We start from the raw sequence: 5,518 nt of genomic DNA on the forward strand, positions 1-5,518 counted from the left end.
GGTATAGATGGCTCTGATGTTGTCCAACAGCTGTCCCCTGATACTGTACTATTCAAGTGTTTGCCACAGTTTGTTTCTGTTTACTCGGTCAAGCACTTTTTTCTGGTCTACGAACACAAGATTCAGCTCTTTGTTGTGTTGGATTGTCTTTTCGCTCAGTTGTCTGAGAACAAAGATAGCGTCTGCACACCCTCTCCTTTTCCTGAAGCCCATCTGCTCCTCACTCAGTAATGGTTTCACCTTGTACCTTGTGCGCTGTTACAAGATCTTTGCGTATATCTTGCCTGTGTGGCTCAGGGGAAAAATACCTAAATACGTGCTGCAGTCTTTCTTACTGCCCTTTTTTCTTCCAGATTCGTACTACAACTGCCAGTTGCCAGTCTTCCGGGCCTTTCTTCTCCGTCCATGCTTTTTTTTTAAATATTATGGTTAGCCAGGTAATTCCTGTTTCTCCACATGCCAAGATGGTCTCAGTTGTAATAGCATCGATGCCCGCTGCTTTGTTCCTTTGGCTGGTCTTCAGTGCCTGCTGTATGTCTAATCTCAATACGGTTGGTTCATCTTCTTTTGGGTAGCGTGGTTGAAACTGGCTCTGTGTTTCCTCAGCTGCTAGGGTTGAGAAGATCTTTGAAATATTCCTGCCATCTGAGAGGGATCTCTTCTTTAACATTAACCACTGTTGTTGCGCTATATGACTCGTCACGTAGTCTCATTGCTTTGACGCTTTTGTAGAACTGTCGAGGTGATTTCTTGCACAGTTCATTTAATTCCTCGCCGTATTCCTTCCATGACTGTTCCTTTGCCTTTCTGACCAACCTCGTGCTGTACCGTCTTGCCAGTCTGTATTTCACATAGTCCTCATCCAGCTTTGATTTCACCTACACCTTGTACATTTTTTTCTTTGCCTCCTTTACTACTGTGTCATCCCATCAGGCTGTCTGCTTCACCTTCTTACTTCCCATGTTCTTCCTGCCGCATGCTTTACTGAGTGTCTCCGTCAGCGTGTTTTTGAACACTGACCATGCTTCTTCTGCTGTCATGTCTGTGGTGTCTATTTCTTTCAGCTTATTTGTGACTTTTGTCTCCACTACCTGTTGTACTTCTTCCTGTAGTTTTCTTAAGTTGATCTGTCTATCTGGCGCTTTCCTCTTCTTTCTCAATTTTCTTTTACTCCGATTCTTTGTGAATAAGATCTTAGGACGGTGGTGAGTGTCCAAACTGTGTTTGGGATGGATCTTGCATCTGTGACACTGCTTCGTCCTTCTATTTTCAACCCCTCGTCCACGTCATAAGAACCATCCTGGGTCAACCTGAAACATCTGGCCAACGGGGCTCTGGTGAAGCCGCGACGGGCCTAGGAAGCCGGTGGTGGATTACCTATTGCTCAAGAAACTAAAAGGAAATTTGTTTTAGGTCGCTATTGAAACCAAGTTCGAATAGACAGAATATATTATTGTTTTTATACAACTGAAAACAAATGCGTGCGCACACCACAAAGGCTGGCTTCAACTAACGCCAAGCTCCAGCTTGCGCGGGAAAGACGTGCATCGCATTTGCAATATCTAATAATATTACAATTATATATAATGTACACACAATCACAATAAATAATAAAACAATGAACAACAAATCATACGACAACTTTACAAAGAGGAGGAAACATATAACTCCCCAAATAAGTAACACACCGGTACAATGTTCGACATTTTATACTACATACCATGCCAACACATCGCTCGGCCTCGCATCATTCGGTGACCTCACCGAGAAAAAAAAAAAAAAAAAAAAAAAAAAAAATGACCGAGGCAAGGAGAATCCAAAATACACAAGTACAAACCACACACACACCACATATGCAACAGTGGCAGACAAAAGTGTGGGAAAAGTTGATACAATAGCACACCCAATACATCAAATAAACACATACATAATTAATTACATAAAGACAATACATACAAACACAAAAAGGAACATAATACTTGCGCCAGTTAACAAAAATACAAATACAGCAATTGCCGGACGTCCGGGACATAATACTTAATATCTAAACACGACAAAATACAATTCAAGATACATTTAAGAGCTAAACAATATTTACACATTATAACCAAGAAAAGGACACAAAAAATGGGAAACATCACAAAGAATACATAACAATACACAATGAAAGTTTAGGTAATTACAGGACCCCTTGACCTAAGGTCATAACAATGAGGGGTAGATAAACAAGGTATAGTTCTTACAGTGGGCCCTGGAGGAGGCAGGGTAAAGGCAGGGATAGTCACTTGAGTCTTCTTGAGCCTATCAGAGTGTGAAATCTCGCTAAGGCCTGTAGAAGGGTAAAAAATCCTGAACTTGTTAGGGTGTAGGCGTTCAGTCACCAAAAGGGGGCCCTCAAATTTACAATTCAATTTCGACTGGCGATCAGGCATGCTTTTGAAAACATGATCACCAACACCGATGGTCACAGGTGTTGCACGAGCATGTTGTTGTTTCAACATCTCGGCCTTTGAAACATCCAGTTTATCTCGTACAGAATTATAAATGGCATGCATCACATGACTCTGGAGTTTACTATAGTCATCTAAATTGTAGAGGGGACGAGCAGGGCTGTCAAGCACATCATATGGGAACCGTTTCTCAACTCCAAAGATAACATAATGAGGCGTTTTGCCCGTGGAAACAGTAATGGTGCTATTGATACAAGCACTGACATGGGGAAGCCAATCCTCCCAAGACTCATGAAAATTACTAGCAAGGTCACGTAGGATCTCTAAAATTTTCCTGTTCGTCCTCTCAACAAGACCATTGGACGCTGGATGATAAGCAGTCACGAACGTCTGTTTGATGCCGTAACGTTCGCAAATACCTCGTTCCTATATTCAGTCCCATTATCACTAAGGAGCACCGAAGGAGTGGTGTATGGACACAACACATGGGATACTAAAGCATGAGCTACAACTGGTGCAGATTTGTTACGTAAGTGGGCTAAGACTACAAAACGACTAAAATGATCTACGCACACAAGGACATGCACAGAGCCCTGCGTGCTACGAGGCAGTTGCAAAAGGTCTATAGCCACAGTCTAAAAAGGGCGAGGAGTAGGGTACTCTAAGATGGGAGCAGTGCTCGTAGAACCTTTGTTCTGTGCACAAGAACTACACCGGGCTACATGAGAGGTAATTTCTAGTCGCATTTTAGGCCAATAATACTTCTTCCGTGCCATAGCCAGAGTTTTGTCACGACCTGGGTGACCAGCCTGAGGGGCATCATGAGCAAGGGACAAAACAACGGGAACTAGAGACTCAGGGATCACTAGCTGTGCCACATCTTGCTCAAACACTTCCACATTACGAATGAGAACATTGTCCTGACGGGAAAATTGCGACAAAGGTACTGGTAAAGCTGGTAAGGTGGAATCATTACCAGACTCCAAAGCATAAATGACAGCAGACCAAACAGGGAAAAGTTATGAATCATGGTAACAGCAGCAACAGGGATATTCCGTGAGAGTGCATCAGCAACATGGTTCGCACGCCCGGGGATATGTTTAAGTGTTGGATTGAATTCCTCGATCGTGAGGAACCATCTGGCTAGGCGGCCTGACAGATTCTTGCCCTTGAAAAGCTGAGTGACAGCAGTGTGGTCCGTGTAGAATGTAATAGGATATCCAAAAATGATATCACGGAAGTGCTTTAAAGCCCACACCACTGCCAGGACCTCTAAATGAGTAACAGAGTAACGGGACTCCAATACCTGTACCAGAAACATCTGTACAAATGGTAAAGGGGATACTATAATTATGGAAGGCCAACACAGGTGCTTCAGTAAGAGCAAGCTTCAAGGAATCAAAACTTGTCTGATGAACATCACGCCACTGGAAGGAAGAGTCCTTCTTGAGAAGGCGAGAGAGAGGGGAAGCAATTGAAGCACATTCTTTAATGAATGCACGATAGTATCCTGCAAGTCCAAGGAAGGAACGTACATTTTCAACTGACTTTGGTATAGGGAAATCCTTCACTGCCTTGATTTTATCACCTGTGGTGTGGATACCATGTTTGTCTACAACATGACCTAGGAACTGGATACTAGCCCTGAAAAAGGAACACTTGGGTAAGTTGAGTTTCAACCCAGCTTCAGCAAAACGTTGCAAGATCATGGACAACTTAGTAAAGTGGCTTTCCTCATCTTTGGAAACTAAAATAAAATCATCCAGGTAAACAAAAAGTCCATTCCCAACTAAGCCATGAAAAATGGAGTTAACTAAGCGCTGGCAAGTCAAAGGAACACTCCACAAACCCATGGGGCAACGAAGCCATTCATAGTGCACGCTGGGAGTCGAGAAGGCCGTGACTTTACGAGACCTGCTTTCAAATTTAAGGTGGTGAACACCGTATTACCAGTGCCAATGGACTGAAGAAGCTCGCTTAAGATAGGCAGAGGATAATGGTCTGGAAGAGTGACCTCATTAACTTTCCTGTAATCAACAGCAGGACGAAAAGATCCATATTTATTAGGCACCAGGAGAAGAGGCGAGTTCCACTCTGAGTGGGACTCCTGTACAACACCTTCACACAATAAATCGTCAACCAAGGACTGGGCTATAAGCCGACGAGAGTGAGGTAGCCTGTAAGAGGGGACTATGAGTAGGAACTGTAGATTGAGAGGGCTGAGGAGAACAAGGGACATGGGCATGTTGAAGAGCATTGCTAATACACAAGGAACTAGAAGGCACTTCCCCTAGTTTACAGGAAAGCTTTGTCGCAAAAGACAATAGAGTCTCATCAGTCTTATACATGAGAGAAGATGCAGCTCTTTTCTCAGAAGCCGCCAAAAAAAGGATGTAAAGCACAAATTCTAAAATAAGACGAAATCTATCTGCAGTAATACTGCCATTATCTACCCAATCTGAATGTGAAAGTGACTCTAAAGCATCAACAACAATTATACTGGCCTGAGCTTGCGCCCGTCTATAATCAAGAGTGCTCAGTCGGGATACGAGAGTATTAGCCAGTTTGAAGCACCAATGGAACGAACCACCACCAGGGGTATCTGAAAAAAAAAAGTTTAAGGAAGTTAGACCTAAAGATGTCATAATTGTAATCCAGAGATTTGGGATCTAAACACGACGCCGAAAGTAACTCCGATGCTAGAGAATTTGGCACAAGCTGGTACCTCACAAAGGAGATCTTTTCAGGCCCCGTCGACACATTAGAATGCACTATGGAGTCCTCATATTGGCGGATAAAATCAGTGCCCTATAATGAGGATCTTGACCAGAGAATTTCATAACCGACGGGTCTTGATGCAGTAACGTCAATTTGTGAGCCATTGTCTCAGATGAGATTTGTGAACCGATAAACGAAGGCCTCTTTGACTTAGACATGATAGGATTTGACAACTGTAACCCACTGCGTAATAACATACGAAAACACCGACACCAAGCAGGAAATAATGCAAATACAACACACTAGCACAAACCATGAAATAATGTGAAAAAAATAATATAGAGAAATTA

General features: G+C 42.9%; 1 pseudogene; it reads right to left on the reverse strand.

Annotated features, from left to right (window-relative positions):
• Positions 1–929: 929 nt before the first annotated feature.
• The window catches only part of LOC143038980 (uncharacterized), a 21,827-nt pseudogene continuing 17,238 nt past the window's right edge, over positions 930–5,518 (reverse strand).

Source organism: Oratosquilla oratoria, chromosome 25 (genome assembly GCF_046742065.1).
Source record: "Oratosquilla oratoria isolate Oo_2021 chromosome 25, ASM4674206v1, whole genome shotgun sequence".
Lineage (NCBI taxonomy): Eukaryota > Metazoa > Arthropoda > Malacostraca > Stomatopoda > Squillidae > Oratosquilla > Oratosquilla oratoria.